Raw genomic sequence first — 9,179 nt, 5'->3', positions numbered from 1 at the left:
GTAGCCACATCCTATGTTGTAAGCACTGGAGGTATAGGAGGTGACATAGATACTACTGCTGCTGCAGTGGCAGGTGCAAGAACCGATTCTTATGTTCTCGATACTGACTCACTTTCCCTCTCATCATTCATAGACACCCCAAGGTGAGCTCTAGTAGTTGGCTGACCCATTTTTCGGTGTCATGTTCCTTGCTGAGGTTGAGCCCGTTTTGGTGGCATATTGGGAATTTCCTGAAAATCATAGCGTATTAATTCCCAATGCTCAACACATATAGTTTTCAACAAGGATGAGTAATGCAGCAACTAATCATATACGCATTTCCTAATCAAAATAAAAGGATTCAATCATATCCTAATCATGTTTCTATCACACATATCAAATTCACAACAATTGGCTTTTATCTTAAATTTTTTAGTTCTTTGGTTCCTATTGCACTGGATGATCCCAAGGCTTTATGGGTTATCAGACTTCAATCCTGGAGTTTGCTCTGATACCACCCAATCTATGACACACCTTGCACCTTGCTCTTCATATGGCACAATCATGTCGGCACTGGATACGTTACCATACGCAGTTAGCCTGCTTATCCTAGGATCCTACTCTAGGAGAGTCCACAACACGACCTCCAATATGTTATACATAATCGGAATCAAAAGAATTTCACAGCGGATAAATTAAAGTCAAGTAAGGATAATACTCCCCCGCAGCATCTAAGTGATATTGATAGCATATGTACAAAAATTCAGAATTTACTTACAATGATCTATATAATGCATTAATCCAAGTATCAAAATGTATGTACACAAAAAGAATTCATTCCACCTGTCAAACCATCAAAAACTGATCTCTTTCTCCATCCTCATATATACACAAAAAGAATCACAATATCATATCCATATACACAATCATCGCACTCGCAATCAGGTCCCTAATTGAAATCATCAAAATTTGGAGTATATGCCAACTGATCCAAAACCATAGCATCATGCTCAGTACCAGTAGCCTGTGGGTAACTGCTCTCCTCATCTATAGATCAAATAAAAATAGCGGGGGTGAGCACTGGTAATGCTCAGTGAGGGGTTGGGTAGAACAAACACACGCATCCACATGCAATGCATGCTCCATAAATAAGAATGATACTCATGAGTTTATATATTTAACTATTCGCATTCCCTAGTTCATTACTAAGTCTCATCACCTATGGGTATAGTGCTATGCAACAGAGGTGGCATTCCCGTCCCTGTACATTGGGCCCTCAGGAATACAAGCTTGTTGCAGGCAGGACCCAGCCGATCCCGATCAAAGCCTAGGTCCCTCGGCTAACCCCTAGATAGTAACCCTACATAATATATAGTATGTCGTATCTTGTCCAAATCCACAACCAATATCACATATCTCATCACAAATTCATTGCTGATCAGGCAGCCACATATGTTGGGATTAGTCTATACCTAACCCCCTACGTACAAGGGGTGTAGCACTTGGGGTTGTGATACCTAGCCAGTATACTAAATGACGCACAATTAATCATCCAAACCACACATGCATACATGGGCACCTGCTCGTGACCCTTCTCACTTGCCTTACCTTCCATATTTCCATCACCATCAATTTCATCATACCTCATACATAAAAGTAGATGCAAATGCAGAAAATAAATGTAGAAAATAAATGCATATGCACAAACCCAATAAGTGATGCATAAACAACAGTAATAAACACACCAAAAGAAGTAAGATAAAGAGGCAGCCCCTCACTAAAAAATTTGACTCAGTTCCCACTTTTCTAGGTGCTGAACTTGTTCCCTCACTGTTAACTGGAACTCCTAAAATCAAAGTTATATATATATATATATATATTAAAATAAACTGGAGTTAATTTACATCTCAATTTGAGTCACATTATATACCCCTATAAGCCCTACAGATTCCCTCTTAGACCCACACTTTGTTGTCAAAGTCTGAGAGCAAAATGGTCTCTAGAAGCCTAACCAGCTGGAGACCTTGGCCCGACCAGCCTGCTGGCCGGATGTCTCCCACCGGTCGTGCCATTTATACAGAATTTCAATTTTTCCCGCTCTCCCTACATATTTCTCCACAAACCTGGTCTTTGTTGCCTGATTTCGGTATTGAACTTTCACAATAGTACTACATTACTTAATTTCCATCACTTAAATTTACAATTCACTATCCACAAGTTAAACATACCTCATTTTTCAATAATCTCATTCACAGGTAAGGATTAGAGTAAAACTTCATAATCACACCTAAATCTAAGGTCACATGCATACATTTCTTCATAAATTCCACTTTGCATGTAAGAGATCAGACCTCCATTACTTGCATGCTGAATTAAGATATTACAAGAATAGAAATTATGTAGAAATTTCACTTCTTCTCAAGTTCTCTTACTGTTCTAAAATTCCAGGTGACAGTGCACACACATCAACCCCAATCAGCCATGGTCGATGTGCATTATTATGCATTTTTCCAACCAGTTCTTCAAATAAGAAATTAAAACCTCATATGATAGGGATTTCTGCAGAATTTTCCAGAATTCCTCCCATGTAACAGAATTCAGTCCATGCCCTTTTAATTTCTAAAACTCCTTCTTGCTACAAGTTTACATAAGTGAGAATGGACTAATGTTACAGCTGATTCTTCCAACAGTGATCTAAGGGCAGAAATCTCCCCTCTAATCTTCTCCTTTCTTCTCTTCTTCTCTTCTTCTCTTCTTCTCTTCTCTTCTTCTTCTTCTTCTTTCTTCTTTCTTCCTTTTGCTGTCCAAACGAGTATTGTGTGAGAAGAGGGTCGGTGGTGGCTCTTTTATAACATATTACATATAAGTATATGTGTGTATATATATATTACTTATACATATGAGGTGTATATGTATATATACATAATTACATAATTAAGACTAATTATGTTTAGAAATTAAATTAATTTTATGATTTACTAATTAACTCACTTATTCATTTCAAACCCATGGGAATAGGTCCACATGTCCAATTCTAAAAGTGGGACCCATTTTCAGCCAATTCTGGCCATTATGTCCACATGACAGGCTCCTGTCATGTCCAGAATTCTCTAGCTAGTTGAGCTAGACTTGCTCCCCCTTTGGGTCTGCTGTACTCCCTATCACTTCTAGTCCATTTTAAGGCTTAGTAAGCATCTGTTGGCCCACTTTTCTTGTTGACTCTTCTAACACTGTTGGTAGGAGGCACAGGTACATGTTGGGTCATCCTTCCCTTTCTGGCATTCCACTGCTGCCAGACAAGCTAGTGTTAGCTTCTCCAATCTGCTACTCTTGCTTGTTCACAGTTAATGTAAAGAGGTGAGATTTGGGGTGTTAAAATTAGTTCATTTTTGGCATTGGAAACTACAATAACACACAGACTTCTTTGGCACTACATGAACTGGGCTTACCCATTGGCTATCAGAAAAAGGATAAATTATTCCATGATCCAAGCACTTTAGGATCTCTTTAGACTTCCTTCATCACTGGATTAGCTCTTCTTTGGGGTTCCATGGATGTTTTGGAATCCTCCATAAGATGTATATGATGTTGTACAATAGAAGGGCTTATACCCTTGATATCAGCTATGGTCTAACCTAGGGCTTCCTTATTGTCTTTTAACACTTGGAGTCATTCCTCTTCTTGGCTAGAAGTTAAATCTGAAGAAATTATTACTGTAAGATTTTGGTCAGGCCCTAGGAAATCATACCTCATATTAGATGGAAACTCCTTAAAATCTAGCTTAGGAGGCTCAACTATAGAAGGTTTGGGAATGGAATTGAAAATGGGTCCTAAGGGCTCCACAGGTGTGTGAATACTCAAGACTTAAAAAAAAAAAATTTCACTATCATCATCCAACTCAGCCATACACTCTTGGAATTCTTAATCAAAATCAATATCAAAGTTGGTAATTAAATCATCAGAAAAATCCAAAAAATCCTCAAGCGTATTGATCTCTTCTTCCATATGTGGTGTCACACCCCACTTTTAGTAGACCCAACTTACCATTAGGAACACTGATGGTGTGAGTAAGACACGTACCTTTCTTACAAACCTACCAGGATCTCTGATACCTTAACATTTCACAATCTCACATCACACACTAATCCAAAAGCAGCGGAATTAGAGTATAATAGCGGAATTATCAATACAATGGGGAAATTTCTAATGATAATATAATATCAGTAACTAAGTTAGTCTATTACATTCATCTATAACTTATAAATAATGAGTTCAAAAGTGTACCATCCACAAGCTCATATCAAAATAACAAAAATATGTCAAACATCTCATGGTGCCACGTATGCATAGAAATCATAAGCACAGTCCTGGCCATGCTTCTCCGCTTCTGGCATCCACAGTCGCTCACTCTGTACTCGGGTCGAAGGAAAGAGAATCACTACCCATAGGCATGACTATACCTACATCATCATCTAAAGAGGGGTATATACATGGGATGAGCTTTCCAACTCGCTCAGTGAGGGGTGGGGTACATACACATCCAAGCATAGCATTCGTATAACTAATTATGATGCATGATTATAGAATTTAAACACATAGTCCATGAAGCTCGTGATGCAATTCATTTATTTTATGATCCACCTAACAATACAACTAAGTCTGATAAATGCTGCCATAGTGCATTAAGCTATATCTCTCGTCTTAGAACCGCCATCGACTACACAGGGATACAAACCCTAGCCATGAATAGAAGCCTATTGGTCCCTGTATGCAACCGTGCATCACCCATCAAACCCCTGATAACCCCCTCCTAGTTGTCACGGTGCCGGTACCAATCATCGGCCACACTAGATAAGTTTCTGCCTCCGACAATAATCATATCGTACCACGGGTGTGGCATTCAAAAAAGGCACATTGAACATACCACAATGGGTTATCCAACACCTTAACCCCTGTTAGCAAGGGTTTGTAGCATAGGAAGTGATACCTAACCAGAAAATTCTACATGCCTTTGTAGTAATACTAACTAGTAATACAGTTAGTATGAATTACATGATACCGGTAACATATCGGCCACAAAGTATAATCCATCTCCAAGTACAGTCCTAGGGTACACGATATCGGTAACACCTCAGCCACAAAGTGTAACCTGTGACCATTTACCTAATCTAACATGTATATAACAGTTAAATATGGACAACGTAACATCGGTACCAATCGTCGGCCACGAAGCATATCCATTTCCAATTAAAGTTCTGGAGCACACGATACCGGTAACACATCAGCCACAAAGTGTAATCCATAACTACAACTAACTCTAATGCACATAATCAATGCATGAATGCAACAGACATACGGCAATACCACCTCGACCACACTGGATTCCATCTCATACATATCAACAAACACGCAGTGATCACGGTGTCAGTACCACCTCGGCCACACTAGATCCCACCATACATAGCCATAAACATTTTATATCAATCTAATAAAAATGTAACATGTGATAGCATACCATCATCATTTAACCAATTAGGAAATCATGTGAAGATCTATTCATGTGAGCAATTCTACATAATTAAACATTCTCAAAATAAAAGCAATCCATCCCTCACCTTGATTATGCTCGTGTGAATTAGGGTTCAAGTATGGCCACCAATCATTTAACTTAATTCTGGCCTTGGGGTTTACGTTCATCACTGTCCTAGAAACAAGGGTAACCGAGTGTCAATACATGTCGAAAACATCAGGAGGGGCCAACATGGGTCACCCCCAAAGGGTACAGTCAAAGTCTATCAGTGACAGTAATGTCACTGAAAACACCCACCAGAAGCAGACACTGTCCACCAAAAATATCAATGTTGTTTTTGATGGAGCTGACAGAGAGCTCGTAAGGCTTGAATATTCACCGAAGATAGCCCATCAAAAGCAGGCCTAGTGTTTTCAGTGGCTTACTTTTGGTGGCAGTACAGAACTACCCAGGTGAATTGGGGCCTTCCAGCTTGAGCCCAATCATCGGGATTTGTTTCATGGAGTTTATAGGGGATGTTCCTAGCATCATTCTAAGCTAATAAAATCCTAATTCCACCAAGCCATTTGGGAGATACGTCGATCAAATGATCGAAACCCTAGTTGGTCATTTAGCCAATCTTGTTGCCGGAGCTCATCGGACTGGGTTTGAGCTTAGCAATGCACTGGGGAGGTGAAACACACAATCTCCAAGATTGATAGGTTTTATAACCTAAGATCAATCCTATACCTGGCTTAACCTAGGCCAAAATGAAGAGAGAGAGTAGTAGAAGAGATTACACTTACCACTAGCAGGGATTCTGGCAATTAGGCGGTAATCAGCACCAAGGTAAGCTCCCTTCCTTCTTCTTTTATTCTTTTCTCTCCTCCTTCTCCTCTCCCACGTTTGCACACAAATGAGAAATGAGGAAATGAATCCTTATTTCTCACTTATAAGTTAAGTAGGCCTTAGAGCCTGTTTGGCTGAACCCTATTTGGTCGGATTAGGTTAATTCAAACTTTGAAACATAAGGACCCAACTACTTTGGTGCGCAAGGTGTTTATGTTATGCGAAAGGTGTGGGGGAGAAGTTGGAATCATCCGGGGCAGTCCATGATGCTACTGACGGGGCCCACAGGCATCGGAGCCCAACCAGCAACCTGATTGGTCACCAAAAATACCCATCGGATTCAGGCCCAGGCTGTTTCTGATGGCTTATTTTTGATGGTCAAGATAGTCTACTGTCTTGATTATTAGCTATCCACCAGCTGGTCTTGCACGGGTAGTTACCCTCGGTAGTGCTCATGGTCTTTCGATAATTTTGATGTGTGTCAGGATTTAGGTGTATGGTGTCGAAGGTACAAATCCCCTCCAGTTGGACTAGCAAGTGATGCAAGAACATGTGGGGTCATCCCTTCCCCTTCAACAATGGGTGGCCACGAGCCAAAACCCGACTGTACTTTCGATCTCTAGTCTGAGACCTATCACAACAGTTCAAACTAGACCTGGTCAGGGCACGGGTGTAACATGTGGTTGCTTGCCTATCCAAAACATGTTAGACTCAACAATTTGGTTGCCAAAAGATAACCTTAAGAAACCATTTTGGCAATTGATTAATGCATTACTGGTAGCCAGGAATGGTCGTTCTAGAATTATTGGGATCTCATCCATAGTTGAGAAGGGCTTGGTATCTAACACAATGAAATCAACAGGGAACATAAATTCTCCCACCATAAGTAAGACATCCTCAAGCATCCCTTTAGGAATCCTAACAGACCTATCTGCCAACTGAAGATTAGGTCGAGTGGCTTTTAATTCTCCCAATCCTAGTTGCTTATACACATCGTAAGGTAAAAGATTCACACTTGCACCAAAGTCAAGTAAGGCATGCTCAATGTAGGTGTTGCCTATGACATAAGCTATGGTAGAGCTCCATGGATCCTTATACTTGGATGCTATAGGATGAGTAATTATGGAACTAATGTTACCTACCAAGAACTCCTTTTTGGGCACACTCTTGATATGATTGTGAGTACACAAATCTTTCAGGACCTTTGCGTAGGCAGGGATCTGGGATATGGCATCTAAAAGAGGGATGTTCGCTTCTAGCTTTTTGAAAACTTCTAAAATTTTATATATGGAAGCAGTCTTCTTTTTGTTTACCAAGCGATTAGGAAAGGGGATAGGGGGAGCATAAGGATTGTTAGGGATTTACTCTTTTTCAGAAGAATGATGTTTGGTTTCCTCAAACAAATCATCTTTAGTTGCTTTAGGTTCATCATACAAACCTAGAATAAGAGGCACACTTGTTTTCTCAATAAAAGGAGATTTAATAGAAGTAATAGATGGGGAAGATTTAGGGGCACTCTATTTGTACTCTCGACCACTCCTCCTAAGGGCATAAATAGCATAACATTAGTTGGAGGGCCCTTGTTGGGTCTGACTTTGTACCACATTCAATGGTGCATTAGTGGGTGCTTGTAAACTAACAAACTGATGCCTAGGGTTAGACTCTGGTTGACTGGGCAATCTTCCTTTCTCCCTCTCACGCAAAATTGAGACAACTTGGGTGAGTTCTCTTATAAGATTTTGATGGCTTGTCATGAGGAGGGCCATCTTTTTTTCCATGTCACTCAATCTACTTGCCACTCCAGTGTTGGTAAACCCAGGGGGTTGTTAATAAGATGATACAAGAGGGGGCCTTAGGAAACTAGCCTAAGGTCCTACATTTGGCCTAGGAAAAATACTTGGGGTAAAATGCTGTTGAGGCCTTTGGGGTCCAGGTTGACCTTGATTATGGAAATTGGAAGGCCCTACTTGGTGCTCCGGTTTCAGGAGAAATTTGGGTGATTTCTCTACCTTGGATTATAAGTGTTACTACATGGATTATTCTGATATAAGGCATTAACACTGTCATTGGAAGTGCCTCCAGAGGTGGTTGGACATTCTTCTATAACATGTCCAGAGTACTACCACTAAGCACACATCTTAACCATATTGATTGATGATGGCTCTCTAGGAATAATAGCCTCAATCCTTTTGATTAGGCTATCCAAGTGGGCTTCCTTGGCTACTATCCCATCCATAAAATATCATTTCCCTCCTATGGTTCTTTCACTTTCTTAGGTTGATTCCCACTCATAGGTTTTTTTCAGTTACATCAAGTAGGAATTCCCATGCCTTTCCTTCATCTGTAAAGGATGTGAATCCCCCAGGGCACATAGACTCTATCATTTGTTTAGTTTGCTAATCAATACCGTCATAAATTATTTGACATAAATGTCATAAGTCTAGGCCATGGTGAGGGCATTCTTGGAGTAGGTCTTTGAATCTCTCCATAAGTTTAGAAAAGGACTCACTAGGATTTTGCCTAAACTGAAGGATATCACTTCTAAGCTTATTGGTCTTGTGAGTTGGAAAAAACTTCTTAAGGAAGACAACTGTGAATTGTTCCCATGTGTTGATGGAATTTGTGGGTAACCCATACAACCACTTCTTAGCTTGGTCTTTCAATGCAAAAGTGATGAACCTAAGCTTAATAGCATCATCAAAAAGTTGTTGGATCTTAATTAGAACAGATCCCTCTTCAAATTCCCTTAGAAATAGGTATGCATCCTTAGAGGTTAGCCCATGGAAGTGGGGCAACATAGTGATGTACTGAGATTTGAGCTCAAAATTATTGCTCTGGGCTT

At 40.1% G+C, this 9,179-nt stretch overlaps 1 non-coding gene across 1 annotated transcript; it reads left to right on the top strand.

The window, feature by feature from the left end:
* Positions 1-8,779: 8,779 nt before the first annotated feature.
* On the top strand, positions 8,780-8,886 carry LOC122063483. The gene has a single exon (XR_006135351.1). It is a non-coding gene; the product is annotated as a small nucleolar RNA R71 (small nucleolar RNA).
* The last annotated feature ends 293 nt before the right edge of the window (positions 8,887-9,179 follow it).

The sequence above is a fragment of the Macadamia integrifolia genome, unplaced genomic scaffold (genome assembly GCF_013358625.1).
Source record: "Macadamia integrifolia cultivar HAES 741 unplaced genomic scaffold, SCU_Mint_v3 scaffold1339, whole genome shotgun sequence".
Lineage (NCBI taxonomy): Eukaryota > Viridiplantae > Streptophyta > Magnoliopsida > Proteales > Proteaceae > Macadamia > Macadamia integrifolia.
This window is presented reverse-complemented; position numbering and strand designations above follow the sequence as displayed.